This window comes from Chaetura pelagica, unplaced genomic scaffold (genome assembly GCF_000747805.2).
Source record: "Chaetura pelagica isolate M959 unplaced genomic scaffold, ChaPel_1.0 scaffold1105, whole genome shotgun sequence".
NCBI lineage: Eukaryota > Metazoa > Chordata > Aves > Apodiformes > Apodidae > Chaetura > Chaetura pelagica.
The window spans coordinates 8,717-26,185 of record NW_009953198.1 but is presented as its reverse complement, the minus strand read 5'-3'; the positions used below and the strand labels follow the sequence as shown (position 1 = coordinate 26,185).

General features: G+C 46.1%; 1 non-coding gene across 1 annotated transcript; it reads left to right on the top strand.

Annotated features, from left to right (window-relative positions):
* Nucleotides 1-13,667: 13,667 nt before the first annotated feature.
* On the top strand, nucleotides 13,668-13,741 carry TRNAR-UCU. Its single transcript has one exon. It is a non-coding gene; the product is annotated as a tRNA-Arg (tRNA).
* The last annotated feature ends 3,728 nt before the right edge of the window (nucleotides 13,742-17,469 follow it).

Here is a 17,469-nt window from a genome sequence, read left to right as displayed (position 1 = left end):
CCAGTCCTGTCCCTCTTCCCACTGGAGGCTGGACTTCTTCCCTGCTTCTTTTGTAGGCATGGTTCAGCTGGGTGAAGATGTTACTCTGTTGACCCTGTCCACAGCTGGGGAAGATGCCCTGGTAAATCCCTCTCAATACATTCCTTTATTTTCATATTGCATATGTACTTCTTCATTTCAATTAATTATTATAGATTAGGATAATTAGATGCCTCTGGTCATTGTCTCTTTTTGCTGGTGTCTTGCATCAGAGCTATTTCATGCGTTCCTGAGGGAGATGTTATTTTTCCTATACTTTTGTTAATCTTTGTGGAGCAGATGCAGTTTGTGTCACAGATCTTAACAGAAGAGCAGAGCTGATGCCACTGAAATTACCCTGACAGGTTAATCTTGTTACAAACATTCAGAAGACCTTGTAAAATGGTGTTGCCTTTGGCTGGATCTTGCTCCTTTAGTTTACTTATGAGGACATCATGTGTGGCAGTGACAGAGACCTCACTGAAACAGTGATTTATCACAGCAGTATCCCCCTCTCTATTTCTTGTCAGAGGAGAAGTTAAGACTGTGAGTTTTGGCCCATGTGTCCAGAGGGCATGAGATGCTGTTTGAAGGAGTTAGTTACACGTCAGAAACTGCTCTAAAAGACATTTTTCTCCAAGCGTGTTCTTGGGTGTTTTATCAGCATGTCTGGCCTTTGGTGAAAGCGGAGCTGCCCACAGATCCACCTTATGTCTCACACCAGTGTGAAAGGGTACTACTTGGTTTCTTGAAGGCAGCAAAATATTCTCCTTTCCTTGTGTTCCTTATGAGGTAGACTAAATTTAAATTGTCATCTTAGTAGTAGAGAAGCAATTGCATAGGTTCTCATCAACAAAAGCTGCTGTTGATGGAGTGCTGATGAGGTGCCCTGGCCCCCAGTGACTCCAGTCAGAGCCACGTGTCCTTCAGTCTGCATGCATCTCATAATCCCTCTATATCTCTTCTATTAGCTTTTTTCCTAAGATAGACATTGATGCATTGGTGGTTTCTGCTTCCAAATGCTAACCAGTCTTTTTGTTTGTTTGTTTGTTTTTTCATTTATTTGCCTTCACAAAAGATGTAAGCAGAAGATATGGGTAAAAATGAGCAAACTCAGGAAGAAAGCTGGAAATTATGCACTGGATTTCCAGCATATTATCATTGCACAGTTCTGAGAACCCTGAGGTTATGTGGACGTGGTGGGTGCATTTTTTTCTGGTGTCATCTGTACACGTGGGAGGGACTAGTCCATCTATCAGCTGTGTGTTTCTTCTGAGCTTGCAGTGTCTGGCAGAAGCAGAGAGAACAGTGCAGGTCAGCCCTCCAGCTGCTGTTGTGGTAGAGTAGTCTTAGTTACTGTTAGGCAGTAGGAGTGAGGTTAGCTCCTGATGTTTCAGCAACTAAATCTAGCTCTACATGTCTAAATGAAGATGTATCCAAGGGTGCTGTGTGTCAGTGGGACCTGTTGGGCTATCCTGCTTGGTAGTCTGACACATCCATCTGATCAGCTGAATCACACCTAAAATCATAAAAGCTAAATCCCACTCCAAGCTAGGCTTAGTGAACAGTTGCTCCCACTGAAGAGTGTGTGAGCAGTGTCAGCAGAGTCCTAGGGAAAAAAAGAGATGGCTGGTCGCATATGCTAGTCACAAAAAAAGCTAATCTTCAGTGTTCAAATCTTCTTCCCTCTTCCTCACCCAGTCCTTGTCCTGCATTTTCATATCTCCTCTTCTAACTCACATGCCCTCTCCTGGTCTTGTATCCACAGGTGCCCTATAGTCTCTGCTCTTTTGTATGCAATGTAATATATGGCACATCCTGGTCAGACCCAACTCTCCTATTTGAGATTTGTCTGAAAGGGAACAAGTACAACCACAGATCTGCTGAGGACCCAAGAACTGGAAACATACAAAGAACTTGGACCCATCTGCTAACATGAAGTCATCTTGTCACCTGAGTGCAAAGCCAGAGATCTGGGAGAGCATTTGAATGGCTGCTGCTGCAGTGAAAAATTAAATCACTTTGAGAGCACTTTCAAACTGGATGGAAAATTCAGTCGCTCTCATGCCAATTTCATCCTGTAAGTGGAATTAACTCTTGCTTTTGCAGCACTCTTTAGCCACAAGCAAGTGTCCTTTGTGCACCATCTCCAAGGGATTTTGTTCTCTGGGAACTGTGTGTTTCTGAGCCAGCAGAAAGCGGGCACAGGAGAGACCCTGCTGCGTGCACAACATCAAGGGGAGCATGATGGAAATAGGAGCCCATTTTGGCCTTAATGTCTCAGACAACTTGGACCTGAGTCTGAAAAGCTAGGTTTGAGACCACCTGTAAGGCAGTGGCTTGTATGTGTCTTGGTTTGATGTGGTGGTTTATTTTTTTTTGTGTTTGTTTTTTTTTTTTCCCTAGGTGGTAAGAAGCTGCCTGGGAAGGAGGTTTGGAAAGTTGAAGAGGGGAGATCAGGCATTGAAAGCAACAGTCATGTTCCATCAGAAGAGAGGTAAGTGAGCATTCCCTACCACAATAGGATTTTTAAAGCCCAAGTTGACACTTAGTGGGGAAAAAAACCCCAACGGCTCTCACTCTGCCTCCAAATGACACAAGATCTGGACATTATTTGATTTGCTGGCTTGCGATGCGCAAGACACCTGCTGTTGGAAAGAGGTCTCCAGCTTTGACAGAGCAGCAGGAGAACTCCAGGGAGGCAGCACGCTCTGGGCAGTCCCCAATGCCCTCCTTCCTGTCACATGCCACCTGTGTTGGGGCACTTGGGACAGGTTTTGTGCCTGAAATGAGGAAGAAGGCAGAATCAGAACAGGGACAGGTCTAAAGAGCTGGGGTTCTCGGCCATGAGGGCTTTTTTTGCAAAGAGTAGGGAGACCCATGGCTTGAGCTGGAGCACAATAAATACATCTCCGTCCTGAGACTGGAAAAACAAGTGCAGAAAGGGATACAGAGCTCTTAAAGTACAAAGCACTGGGAGCCAGCGTAGATTTACGAAACTGGGTGTGCAAGTGTACTTCCTGTCCTTCTGTCCAGGGTATGTGCTGTTCCTTGCAAGATAGAAGAACAGAAGTTCCCACTGTGACCCACTGATGAACTACAAAAAATATGGGAAATTGTTTCAAAGAGTACCCTTAACAAAATCAAACCTTTTTTTCTTTCAAATGTTTCACAAAGCTGGACTGGCCCAAGTGCAGATGGTAATTTCTGGCGCAGTCTGGAGTAACAGAACTGAGTGGGAGAACTGAGAGTGGAGAGCAGGAGAAACTCTCCTGCCCTCTTTTTAAGAGGATTCCTACCTAGTCCTTGGTAAAGATTTGAGGAGTGATCCCAGTTGCCTTCAGTATTGCAGGTTCAGAAACTGCTCTATGAGCAGGCTGGTGAGGGAGAAGGACAAGGACAAGGTGGTGCTCTGGTCTCTGTGCAAGGGGACTGCCTGACTCCTCTTTCTGGTGCTAAGGTGTAGAAAACTTGAAATGTAATGGAGCCATAAAGAGTATTGTCCCTTCTTCACTAAAGGCTGATGAGGGAGCTTGTGGCTCTTTACAACTGAGACAAGTTTAAGGGTCTCAGGAATTGGTGTGTTTTTCCACTGGCCAGTGAGAGAGACAGCAAGCAGTGCCAATAACCAAGACAAGGAAAGACACCTCTGGTGGCTCCAGCCTCAGCCAATCCACTCCACTGAAGTGAAGTGGGTTTGGGCAACTCCACTGGTATGAGCAGCACCCTGGTATCTTGAGGGCAGTGGCATCTGACTGGGGCATTTACCAAACATGGTACAGGCATGAGCTGGTTCTCTCTGCTGCAAGACAGGGTCTGCGGTCTCCCATGTTAACCTTGGAAGCTGTCCCCATGCATGCTAAAACAATGTGAAGCCTATTCTAGGCTTTCTTAAAAACCTCTATAAAAATCTGTAGCCTAAATGTATTCTTCAGCTCATTTAGTTTTGCTCTGAAACATTTTTCACATTTGATATTTGAAGGATCCTCTGTATAAGGCACCTGCTTAAGGCAGTGTAAGAAGCACCAATACATTTGATAATTGAATGTTTGCTTCCATCTAATTGTTCCTTATTATACATGTTCTTCGAGCCAAAAGCCTGACTACTGACACTCTCCCTGGAGTACTAAGCTTCAAAAGAGATGGAGAACAGTTTATTTTCTTAAAGCATGGTATATATTTAAAATGGAGCCCTATCCAAAAGTGTCAGGAAACAGATAAAGAAACAGAGAATAGCAAACCCAGCAGGATAATTATAAAAAGCTGAATATAGGGAAAAACCCAGATTTCAGCAAGCTGATAACATTACAACAGCAATAACATTGAAAGAGCTGGCACTTACCTACAAACACCAGAGCACTTGTGTGAGCATTATTTCAGCTCTAGTAATATTCATCCACAGATCTCAAAATCTGGCCTTTTTGTGCTGGCAGGGTGACAGATCTGTATCCAGAGATCAGCTGTGGCCATCATCTTTACTTCAACCGAAACCCAGAGTAGATTTGGTTTCCTTAACGAGTTTTCAACCACCTCCGTGCTGCAGGCAGGCTTTTTCCCGGATTTCAAAGTCCTCTGGGCTTTTCTCTGTTTTGAGTGCTTTCCCCTATAGGGTTGGGTACAACTCGCCCACCTGTGCTGCTGCTCAGATCTGCATCTTGCCCTCTTGCAGAAATCCCAGAAGGAATGCGGAGGGTTGAATGAACTCTACATACGGCTAACGCTGCAGCCACGTGGTGGGTTCGTGCTGCTCCATCACACGTACTGTTGCATTTACACAGGCTTGCAGCAAGGGAGGCAGCGTTTTCTCAGCTATAAATACAAATACATCCAAGCAGTTAAGATTATTATTATTATTTTTTTTTTTAAGCACGAACAGTCTCTGTGTGCAAACGACTCTATTTTCAGTTGCACCAACTAAGAAAGGATTTGTGGTACTTTTAGTTGAACTTTCTGTTGGTTATGTTTTCTCCTTAGGTTTAAGCCTGTCTTGAGAAAGTGAGGTTTACACATGTGTATGTGATTGGAGAAGCTTCTCTGAGCTGGTCATGGAGGGCAAATTAAGCCCTGGTTATGGAGTCAATGGAGTGTCTAGGACTGTTTCTGAGAAAGGATGTGATCAGTGTCTCAGAAGCACAGGGTGGTGGAGAGCAAGGGGCAATTCCTGAGGTGAGTCAGCTCATGCTGGGATGGGTGTCTACTGCTGTGCGAGTCATTCCTTTTTCTTGCCACTGGCTATAAAGAGACAAAAAACTGATAAGCAAATTGGAGAGATCTTTGCGGTTGTCTGAATTTGAATAGATGATTCTTACCAGCGGGTTTGACGGCCCTAGTGATGAGGGCTCAGCAGAGCTTCTGCATCCCTACAGGAGGGGTAGCAAGAGCCATTGAGGCCCTGAAATTGGCTCTACACAGGGCATCACAATTCTCCTAAGGACTGGTGTTGGGATGCAGTGGGATTAGCACATCTGTATCAGAAAATTAAACATGCCTGGAACCCCACTCTCAGGTAGGGACACTAAACTGTAATGGTGCGATTTTTATCTATGACATTAAACTTTCTTCAGAGTAGGATGTCCCTAGGCAGGGCCTCTTGGCAACAGCTCTGTGCCTGGAAATTAAGTGACAGGTGGCTTGTATGGCTTGATGTGGCAGGGCTAAAAACATGCTTGAAACTGTTTAGATGATGTAGAACTGGGGATGACTGAGTGACACTCTTTAATTTACTAGCAGAGATGGAAGCATAAGGCTGCACTTCAAGGGGAGGATTAGTATTTGCCAGGCTGGGAGCAGCAGACTTCCTCTGGCCCAGTGTCTGACCCAGATACCAGGAGTATCTGATGGGACCAGATTGACGGATTGGGGCTCCACTCCAAGAATTTTGGTTGCAGAAAGCCCTTACTGTAAGAGCAAACGAATTTTTTTCCGATTTAAATTTTTCACAGCAAGCTGCAAACGTCCCCAAATGGAGACCTCACGCTCTTCATACCCGCTTTCCCTTCCTTCAAAAGGAGCGTTTTGCTGCCCTCTCCTGTCCAAAGGCAGGCAGAAAAGGTGCCACACCGTTTAGGTCTCCAGGTGGAGAGGGAAAATTCGCAGTGGGGGCTCCACCGACCCCCACAGCAACCAGGAGAATGTCCAGGACACTTTTACCTTTGCCTCGATGTATCCCACTTGCAGGCATCCTCAGGCTGGCTGTCTGGGCTTACATCCTCAGCCTACGTGGAGCTGTAGCAAACCACAAAACTGAAACCTGGCAGTGAAAACATGCAACTGGGACATGACTGCACCTACCAAACTCACCTTTGGGTGGAAAAATCCGGTTTCCTCTGGCTGTAGTGAATGATGTGATAAAGCTGTTCCCTAGATGTCTGTCTCTGCTGCACTCTGAGAATGAGACTGAAACATAATGATTTGAGAAAAGGCCAGATAAGGGCTTTATCTGGGATGTCTCAGACTGAGAAGAGAAATTGAAGCATGTTTCTGTCCGGACATCCCACCCTGGTCTTCAGGGGTTGCCAGACTGGATCCTCAACTGGCTTGTATTGTTATCGGTCCTGCTTTGCTATCATGTTCCTTAGGTGACAGTCTCCTCCAGCTGCAAGAGAAGAAGAAAGCAATTGCTTATCAGTTGAAACCTGTCACATCATGCCTCTGTTAAGGGGACTTCCCATTGCTTTGGCAATTCCAGAAGTAAGGGATGTTGCAATGATGCACCATGAGGATTTTCAACTTGTATTAAATGCTAGGTGGTGAATGGCTGGGACACTGATGCTCTCCAAAAGGTCTTTAGGAAAAAGAGGTGCATTTTTTTTTAGTTACTGACAGATGCTGGTGCACATGGGACATCTGGACTCTGGCAGCAGAATGAGAAACTTCAGGAAGAGGTGGACAAATGCAGGAAAATGACACTTTTGTAAGAGCCAAATTACTGTCCTCCAGCACTGGAGATGAGCTGGGTGCCTGCAGAGACATCATGTATTAAACTCAAGATCATGTGGTCTGGCCACAAGTATAAAGCAAGTCACAGACTTTTATGGAGTTAATAACAAGACAATGTATTTGCTTTATGTGGCAAGATTTTGGTGGGGGGGAGTTGCAAGGGTGACTTCTGTATCAGAAGTAGGATGCTGTGAAGAGTGGGCAGGGTGGACACAGGATATGTCTAATGTGAAGGCAAAGACTGACAAGTTTATGAAATGAATTATATTTTGTGGAGTCTGTGACGGCCAAGGATTCTTCTGGGTGGGAGACAGGTATCCAAAATGAGGCATGGTTTTCTGAGCTCATCTTTCCAAAAGAGGTGCTAAGCTTGTATAGAGCAGCAAGGGATTGGTTTGGCTGTCTGAACAGAGATGCACCACAGTAGGCACTGGGTTTCCCCTAGGTTCTCTGTCTTCTGTCCTATTGGACATTTGATCTGCTGTTAGGACTAGCTTCCTTATGACAGCAAGCTCCAGCTGTGCTCCATGACCTAAACATGCTCGTGTCCAGATGCTGAAACTTCCAGAGTCAGGCATGGCATCCATCCCCTGAGAGCTGTGCAACAATACTGCCCATGTTACCAGCTAGCTCCTGCTGCTCATGGGCTGGTCTGTGGTTTGCTTGACATTCTCCCTGTTCTGTTGTTCATGTTTTTGTCTGAGCTAGCATGTGTGAATGTTTGAGCTTGTTTATCTGTTTCAGCTGAAAAACTCCACAAGCTCCAGCAAAATGCTAATAAGAAGCATTAGCTGCAGCTAATTGAACTGCTTCTATGATCCTCCGTAATTATCTCCTGGTATAGCACCTAATCCTAAAAAGGCAGTCTAAGAAAAGCAGAATGGATGCCAGAGGTAATCAGATGCCAGATCTGGGAAAAGCATTTAATTTTCTTATCCAAATTAAGGTGTTTTTTTTTTTTTTTGATTGATTACCTCACTAAATATTTGCTGTTGAGAGCAAAGTAAGCTGCTGCTGGTGGGAACTGCAAAGGGAATGTCGGTTGCTCAATTATTTACAGACTTGCTTGGCTAGCTGAGTGTGCGCCAGGAATACAAAGAGGGCCGTCGCTGGGAATCTCATAGGAGATTTTTCATTGGGAGTAAAACGCAAGCAATGACAAGGGGGAATGCTCTCCTGAGTCAAAATGCTGAAACTTGCCCAGTGATAAATTGAGCTGTCACCAGGGCTTTATTATCATGTCCAGAGAATGCCTTCCCCCTATCTTTCCCCAAACTCTTTGAGTTTGCAGACAAGGAGCATATATTGGGTTAGCACAGACCTTTGAGGTCAGCAGCTGCAATTGCTTGCAGTGCCTTTAGAAATCGCCATTAGTAAGTGTACTAGCTTTGTCCTAACCTAGCTTGTAGGTCTTATTGGTGCAGCCCTTAGTTGGGTTGGATGTACTGTATGCTCAGCATGTGAGGTTCACTCCTTGCTGAGCGGTCAATGCCTTGCTTGTCCTGATCTTTCACGTGTCTCTGTAATTCACAAAGATGGAGACAGCACATAACAATTAAAACCAGGTTTATAAGCTGTGCAGAGACAATGCAAACTATCACAGCATTTTACAAGTATGGTCCTGGAGAACTGCAGTCTCAAACCATACAACAGACTTGAAAGTGAAGCAAAATTCATGTACTTTACAGAATGGGAGAAGGAGAATTTGGCAGCAGTAGCTATTAATAAGCTATGAAATATAGGTTGCTGTTAAGGAAGCTCAAATATCAATGAAGAACTATACAGCCAAGCAGAGATAGCGGTGTAAATGGTTTCATAGTCGGATATGAATATATATCAAAAAGGAAAGGAATCTATGCGGTGGTGTTGCGTATCTCGCTGGTTGCAGCTGCCAAAACTGTCATTAAAGATCTAGAAAATCTCTTAGTCGGGTTGAAGTTGTGTAGTTAGGAATGAATAAGCAGGATAATGTCATCATACATTCACAGCAAAACAGGAAACATCTGAACCCCAGGCTGCAGCTGAGGAGGGTTTTGGGGAGATCATTCCCCTTTCCACTGAACTGGGGCTGTCAAGTAATGGTTCATCCTGTTAAAAGCTGCTGACCAGGACAATGCCCTGTGAGGATTTTGACTTCTCATTTGTGCTTGTAGGTGCCTCATTGCACTGGCCCATGCCAGTTCCAGCTGTGGTGTCAAGCCTGGACCTAGGAATTCTGCTGAGACCTTCAACAAAGAGGTGAACTGCTTAGTCCCCCTGTTAGTTCATGCTTCTAAAGCATTACTCATATTTTTTCATCCCATTATGGTGTTTCTATTTGTTCAATTGTATGATTAACTAGGCAAGATGGCAAAAAGCATCTGCTAATATTAAGCATAAAATTACAACAATATGTTACAAGATCAGCTTCACTTAGTGTTACGAGAGGGTGCTAGTTTGTTTGATAAAGGGAACTGTGTTGACATACTAGATGTGCGAGCTTCTTTTAGGCCTTATTTACACTGTAAGTTACTGAAGGGCTTAACCTTTTTATATGCGTTTTCCACTAATGGACTTTCATCCTGATCAGCTGGAGATAGGAACAGCGTGAGGTCATCGGTGCTGTTTGTGTAGTACTGAATTTTCTGCCTGTGTCGATTTACCATGGCTGGTTGCTCGGTGCACGTGCCTTTGGCAAAACACGCCAAGTCTCATCCCTGACACAACCTATCAGGGAAAACCAGCATAAACCTAACTCACATTCTCCTTGGATGTTCATACTGGATGTGGGGAATACGAGGCACAGCAAAGAGCAAAGGATAAGATAGGTGCATGCCCTCCAAGGCCTTGGGAAATTAATGCTGCTTGTGAATAAACTTTGCTTGCCCCAGCAGCACTGCCTCTGGGCCAGTTTGTACCTACTCCCTGTGCACTTGAAGGTCTTACATAAACTGCCCTGAAAAGTGTCTCAGAGATGTTTTCGCTCTGTGAAACCCGTACCTTATTGCAGTGTTGGACTAGGCGGGCAGGAAACATCTCTACCTATGCTGAGCCATTTCTGGGCTCCTTCAGCTGCTTGATCCAGCTTGCTCCTGGCATCCTTTTGGTCCTGAAGCTACCAGGACACTATGCCCGGAATACCAGCTTCTGAGCCCAAAGCCTTGCTCAGGAACCAGAAAGCTCCCACCAAGGCCCCAGTAAGGAAATAGCCTTTAAGAGGCTGCCCGTGCGCCGAGACCCTGGCTGGCAGTCGCGGGCAGGGGCTGCGCTATCCCCGGGCCTGCGGGAGCGCGGCCCTTCGCCCTCCCGGTGTCCTCCCCTTCCCTCTGTGCCATTCCCCGCCGCGGAGGGACCCGGTCGCCGCCTCCATCCCCATGGAAACTCCGGCAGCCCTGGGCGGAAAGGGCAGTCCGAGAGGGGACAAAAGGAGCGCGGGGAAGCGCACAGGAAGAGGGAAGCGCTGGAAAAGAGGAAGGAATCGAAGCTAGCCGGGGCGACAAAGCTGGGGGAAGTTTGGGGGAGAGGACGGGGGCCGGAGATGGGGGGAGGGCCGGGCGCGTGGCGGGGGCCGCCGGAGCAAAGCAATTGGCGGGTGAGCGTGGCTGGGGCTGACTGAGGCGACACCTGAGCTGCCAAAACAACCTGCGAACACGCGTGGAGGGGACACGGGAAGCAGGAAAATGCCAGGTTGCTGGAAGGAGAAGAGAGCTGAAAGAAAGACTTGGAAGCAGCAGAGGTGGTTACAATTTCTGCAGAGGTGGCACAGAGGTGAATACGTCAGGCTGAGTGATGTGTGACAGATAGGATGTGGGTTAGCAGGCAAAATCTGTGACTGGCTTTTTGGTGTATGTTGTGGGTGGGTTTTTTTGTTTTTGTTTTTTGTGGTGCGGGGTTTTGTTTGTTTAGGTTTTTTTAGGATTTGGTTTGGTCTGGGCTTTTTGGCTTTGTTTGTTTGTTTTTGAGAAAAGAGACAACATCTGAAACATTGAGATTAGAAAGAGCTAGGGGATAGAAAGGACTTGGCAGAGCTTGGGCAAGGAGCTGGCACAGTGCTGCCTGCTCTGGTGCTGGGAGGTGCTGGGTGGGTGTCACCACCATGTCATGCTCTGGGCGTGTGGAGTAATCTGGCAGGTTGTGCCTATGCTGTCCCAACACAGCCAGGTTTTCAGTGCCTTCAACTGCAATACATGAAGTATAGGACTGAAGAAGGGTGGCAATTTGCAGCTAAATAAGTAATTTTAGGGGTAACATGCTAATGTTTTTTCTTAAAGTGAAAATGACACAACGCTTCCTTGGAATTACGTGGCTCAGCATTCCTTAGAAGAGACACTCCAGTCCAAAATCTGTCCTGCAGGCATCATGAATGGCTCTGTCCTACCAGAGGCATCAAACTCCATCACACCTGAAAGCTTTTTGTGTTTCATGATGCTAGCAGCATGCACAGACTGCTACCAGTTTCCTGTGAAGAATAAAGAGGGACTGGTTTTGCCTTCTGGATGCTTCAAACCAAAGTATTGTTGCTATGGCCTCTGGGGCAGAGGTTTCTTAGAAGCACCATCTTGCTGATGAAACAGGCACATAAAATTCAGTTATGTGTCAATAATCGTGTGTGCATGCAAGGTGCCATTTCTTGATTGGTAATGGTGGGAGTGCACCTAACCTGCTTTCTAGCAGACTGTTTCTGAAAAGCTTGCTGTCGTGGCCTCTGCTTGTTTGCATCTGTTTGGCAGGCTGAGGAACACTGGGGTCACAGCATTTCCAATATCTGGTCTCAGCCAACTCACTCTGCTCCATCTGAAAAACAGGCTATAGAGGGATGCTGTTGTCCACAACTTGTGAATCAGTGCAGACAAAGCGAGGTTCAGAAAGGCAGTGGAGGGTTTGAAGACGCGTGTGATGTGTCAAATCAAGTGGGGTGTGTACCTGGGTGAATTTTGGGTACTTCTGATGTGGCTTGCAAAAAAGAAAGGTTTATAGAAAACTTCCCTGTGTGGATAAATGGGTTAATGGGCTAATGGGCTTTGTGGCCTGCAAGTAGGCAGCTTCTGAAGCTTTATCCGTAGCTTGTGGGGACTGGCTCTTTGATGACTCTTGGAGGTTTTTCTTAGATAATAGGGTAGTTGCATATGCTATAAAACCTTTAGCCACAGATACTACAAAACAGACTCAGCTCTGATAGAGATTTTCTGTTGCTGTTTATTTAGGTGTACAAAGATTTTTTAAATTTCTTGGCGCTGACAATGCTGCCTTAGAGCAGCTCGATATGGAGCAGTATCTTGCTGCTCAAATAAGACGTGCTTCAGCAGCCATCTTGCTGCTTAAGTCTTGTCTTGCAAAAGGCTTTTCCTAGCTATTTATAAGGTTGTAAATTATTTTGGTTTATCTTGGTCCTCTGAATCCTCGCTCGTGACTCGGATTCTGCCATCTGCAGCAAATTGTTTGATATTGGGAGGCGGTTGAGGATGATCTGAGTGCCATCTTGCACCTTGCTTGAGCCCCCTGCAGCTTTTTTACTCCCATCACACTTCTGTGTGTTGGGAACACGTTATAAACACCTCCCTTTTTGTAGCCAAAGAAGGATATTACTTTGTCTCAAAACATACTGTCCAGCTTACTGAATTCTGTTGTCATCCCTTCCCATAGAAATGGGTGTAGTGGCACCCTCCAGCACCAAAAATAACCTATCTGCACTTCACTCCTGTCTGATTTTAGAGTATGTTGCATATGGAAATGACATAGGGACAAGGGAAGACTGGCCAAATTATTGAAGGTACAAGATGCCTGGCAGGTGGCCCGAGGATTTGAAAGTTAAATGTTGCTTCCTAGCATAGGCAGTCACAGTCTTCTGTTGTTTTATTGTTGGTGTTCTCAGCTGGTAAGAGGTGGCTTAGGTTGGGTCTTCAGGTCACACTGACCCGGAGCTAAAAGCTCGTAGTATCAGATAGCATTCGTTCTTCTAAACAATTCGTATCGCAGTTAGCATCTCATCTTTCATGTGTGTCCCTAATTAAGATCATGTCTGGGAGTAAACTGCACTAAAAATCATGTGATTTAGAAAAGCAAAGTGTGTTTCTTCACAGGGAGGAATCATGTCAGAGTTTGATCAATTGTTCAGTAGCTCAGCAGTTCTAATAGGGTATTTCCTGTTGTTTTAATGCCATTTTAATTTTTTTCCAATGGAAGATGCACTTAGAGAAACATAAAACGATTGATTGTGTAAAAATGCCATAACTGATTTTTCTTTTATTTCTCTGCTCAAATCACAGGTTGCTGCATTTTCCATCACAACAGAGCTTTCTTCGTCGTTGTCAGTGTTCAGTGTTGTAAGCTAAATCCTTTTTCATCTTCATCTCTCTTGGCGACTGTATTGAGGATGTTATGATGATGCTGAGGGAGGTTCAGCAATTAATTCCATTCTAGGATTTAGCTCTGTTCACAGTCGAGCTAGAGATGCTGCAGAAAGGTTGCCAGAGATGCAGATACAAGCCTGCATCCAGGTTTTTGCTGCATCCCTGCTGCTGAGCGAGATATAGAGCATAACTGGAATGATTGCCTGTCCCCGTAGAAGAAGAGCATGCCTAAAGATGTTGATTTGCAAGGGAGCTCTGTCTGGGCATTGGGTTTTCACACTGTCTTGGTGCCATGCTGTGAATGGGGTGTTGGGACCCCTCCAGCGATGCAGGAGATGTGGGATTTTTCAGTTCTGGTGCTGATGCTGTATTCATGGTGAGGTCTCTGTGGCGCAATGGACGAGCGCGCTGGACTTCTAATCCAGAGGTTCCGGGTTCGAGTCCCGGCAGAGATGATCTCCAGGCAGGTGTCTGTTTTCTTTTAATGCATGTTCCTTTGTAGGTCCCAGTTATAACACTGCCAAGGGCTTCAGATGGGAAGAGAATGACTTTTTGTGACACACCCTCCTCCGCAGCTGATGCACATAACTTGTGTGCTGCTCTTCTAAGGTATCTCTTTCATCATGTTCCCCTTTCCTCAATCCATTTGGTATCTCCTGAATAGCTAAGTGTTTTAGCCCTGCTTGTTTTCCCCAGTATTGCTCATGGGTCCGATCATTGTTACCTTCTTAAGAAAAGTACTGTGCTTTCAAGTAGAAGTCAGGTGGTTATGCAGTGGTTTAGAGCCTTCTGCTATTTCCTGTGATAAATATGATTATTTTTTTTTTAACACATATGTGGCAAAAAAAAAAGCAGCAGGTCTATAATCTGAATTTACACCTTATATAAATTCTTCGCAAATACTTTTATTTTTCATGTTTTTACGTAGAAGATGCATGTTTGCTGGCAATCACATCCACACCCCTGTTGGGGTTCATCTTCCTAAGTAGCAAATTAAGTCTTCTCTTTCACAGATGCTGTAAGTTATTAGTTTGTTACTTCCTCTGTGATCTCATTGCTATCAGTAGTGAGAAAACAAAGAGGAGAGCTTCAGGTGAATGCAGCTGTTGTGATTGGTAGGTGAACGGGTTTCAGAGGGGGCTTCTGTAGGGCATTTCTATGCTGCTGCAGCTGTTAGGTGAAGAAGTGCTGAAGGTTGGAAGGTTGAAGTGCTCGACCTAGATGCTTCATGTACCCTTCAGAGGAAAGTTCTTGGGGTGGCTTGTTGGAGATGTCTGATGTAAACACAGTGCTGGAGAGCCAGGTATGCTGCTTGGAGCAGTGAAGCATGTGAATCAGCGTTGGATGTCCTTGGATCAGCCAGTTCCATTCAACTCTGGGTCATTGTAGGAACTACCGTGACTTGTTTCCTCTGAGCTTTGAGTGTTGCTCAGCATTGGAGAAGTGGAGAGCATATGCAAAAAGGAGACAGACCTTGGGTCTCATCAAGCTGTCAGTCAGCATCCCGGTGACTTGCTTTATGTGGTTTGTTTGGGTTTTTCAGATGCAGAGCAATGAGCTGCCTGCCAAAGGGCACCAAAGAGGTAATTTTGGGCACCAAAGAGGTAATTTTGGGCACCAAAGGTGGGATAACATCAATGTTGGATGCTCTTACCTTACTCTTTGCCATTTAGGATGCCTTCATTCAGCCCCCAGCCCCCGGGTGACGTCAGGGTGATGGAACAGTTGATAATTTACAGTATTTTACTTTGCACCAGGAGATGTTTTTGAAAAGGGATTCTTACAGGGTCTAATCCTGTTCTGCCATTTGATCCTATCCAGAACATCATTCTGGTAGCAGTCTGGTAGCATGCATAGTCTTGCTAAAAGTGAATTGTAACCCTGTGGCTGTTTTTTAAATAGGAGAGTAAAGCACACAATTTCTGATACTAATATTGTTATTGCGTTTAATTAACTACTTTCACATATAGCTTAGTATGAGATCAGTTTTTTTCTGTCTGCACCTGATAAAAAATAAGTTTAGTTCCTGTCTGGTCAAGTTGTTGATGCAGTAGATACAATGAAATAGCAGCTATCTTCTGTCCCAGGGAAGGCCAGCTTTTTCTGCTCGTGCTGTAAACTGAAGGAAGATGAGGAAAACTGATGGTTGCGCCCTAGGCTGCCTTTATACCTTCTGGGGTTATCCCCCTTTCCTTGGGGATAGTGGGAAGGGTGGTGGGCAGGACCTGGGGTATATTACCCACTGCCTCTCCTCAGAGATCTCAGTTTGCTCATGGGCTTCTGTGGCATGTACTGGTTTGGTTTGGTGGGTTTTTTGGTAGCAGAGAAAGTGCCCCAGGAGTGGCTCCAGTAAGAAGCTGAGAAGCTCCCCCTTCTCCAAAACCAGCAGAGAAGCAGAGCACTGCTGGTGGCTGGTGAGGAAGAAGGGGAAGAAAGTGCCCTAGCAGAAGTTTTCCTGCAACCCATGGTGAGATGGCAGGCTGTCCACCTGCAGTCATGGAGGAATGTGGTGGAACATTTCTTGAAGGTGCCAGGAGGAGTGGACTTGGCCAGTGGACTTGGATTTTGTGGCCAGTGGACTCTGATTTGCTGCCAGTGGACTCTTGATTATGCAGCTTTGGAAGAACCCGGTGCCAGGGGAGTTGGCAGTTTCCCGAGGCAGCCTGTGATTCTGTGGGAAGCCTGCACTGTAGCAGCTTGCTTCAGACCTTGTGAGAAGGACTCATGAAGGAGATGTTTGTGGAAGACTCCCATGGGAGGGACCCATGGGGAAGCAGGGAAGAACTGTAAGGAATCCTTCTTCCTGAGGAGGATGGAGCTGCAGGAACCACCAGACTGTGAACTGACTCTTAAACCCCATCCCCTGTCCCCCTGTGCCGCTGTGGGGGGGAAGGGGGTAGAGAAACTGGGAAGAAAGTAATCTGGGCCCAGGAAGAAGGGAGGGGAGGGGATAGAGTAGTTAAGCTCTGCTCTTTGTGTTGTCTGTGTCCTGTGTGTGTTTGATTAGCGTGAAATTTAACTATTTTTTTTTTCCCCAAATTGAGTCTGTGTTGTCCAGGACCTCAATCAGTGAAGAACCCTCCTTGTCCTTTGTCTTGACCCATGAGCTTTGTCCTCCTCATCCCAGAGTGTGTGTGTGTGAGGGGGAGTTGAGTGGGCAGCCATGTGGCTGTTCCTTTGTTGTCATGTTGGGCTCAAATCATTACATTATTGGCGAGCCAGCCAGGAGTGAGACAAGGAACCACAATATGAGGTCAGAGCGCTCCTGATCTTACAGCTCATGGCGGCTTTTGAGCCATCTGGGGTACTCAAGCAGATGCGTTTTGACATTTGGAGAAATGGAGGTGTCTGTTTGAGGTAAGACCTTTGGGACCAGGCAAAGGTCAGCTGTGTATTCTAGAAACTAAACTTCTGTGGTTTAGGAAGGTCAGGATTTTTATATTGTGTATTTAGGGGTGGCAAAATGGTTTAACGATGTCTTGGTTTTTTTCTTGTGTGCACCGGAGCACCAGTTTGCCGGGAGCAACAGTTTGCGGGGAGCACCAGTTTGCATCCCTGGGGATTGGATCTGCATCCCTGAGGATTCCATCTGCATCCTTGGGGATTGGATCTGTATCCTTGGGGTTTGGGTCTGCAGCCTCAGGGATTGGAACTGCATCCTTGGGGGTTGGATCTGTATCCTTGGAGACTGGATCTGCAGCCTAGGGGATTGGATCTGCAACCTCAAGGGCTGGATCTGTATCCTTGGGGATTGGGTCTGCAGCCTCAGGGATTGGATCTGCATCCTCGGGGATTGGAACTGCATCCTTGGGGGTTGGATCTGTATCCTTGGAGACTGGATCTGCAGCCTTGGGGATTGGATCTGCAACCTCAAGGGCTGGATCTGTATCCTTGGGGATTGGGTCTGCAGCCTCAGGGATTGGATCTGCATCCTCGGGGATTGGAACTGCATCCTTGGGGGTTGGATCTGTATCCTTGGAGACTGGATCTGCAGCCTTGGGGATTGGATCTGCAACCTCAAGGGCTGGATCTGTATCCTTGGGGATTGGGTCTGCAGCCTCAGGGATTGGATCTGCATCCTCGGGGATTGGAACTGCATCCTTGGGGGTTGGATCTGTATCCTTGGAGACTGGATCTGCAGCCTTGGGGATTGGATCTGCAACCTCAAGGGCTGGATCTGTAT